Source organism: Octopus bimaculoides, chromosome 3 (genome assembly GCF_001194135.2).
Source record: "Octopus bimaculoides isolate UCB-OBI-ISO-001 chromosome 3, ASM119413v2, whole genome shotgun sequence".
Taxonomy (NCBI): Eukaryota; Metazoa; Mollusca; class Cephalopoda; order Octopoda; family Octopodidae; genus Octopus; species Octopus bimaculoides.
In genome coordinates this window covers 5922470-5922780 of record NC_068983.1, presented here as the reverse complement: position 1 = coordinate 5922780, position 311 = coordinate 5922470, and positions in this window count along the sequence as shown.

Genomic DNA, 311 nt, shown 5'->3' with positions numbered 1-311 from the left:
TTGTTGTTGTTGCTGCTGCTGCTGTTGTTGTTGTTGTTGTCATGATTTTTATATTTTATATTCCAGTTATTGTGGCCATTGTTATTGTATTTTATCACACTATCATTTCACTTCAAAATGTTCTTTCCCTACACTTTCCCCCTCCTTCCCCCTCTACCTCCCTCCCTCTCTTCTCTCTCTCTCTCTCTCTCTCTCACTCACACACACACGCACACACACACATATATATGCATGTAAGATGTATGTGTTTGTAATTGTATGAGAGTGTTTATGACTCATCTGTGTTGTGCATAGTTATACATCTATGTACG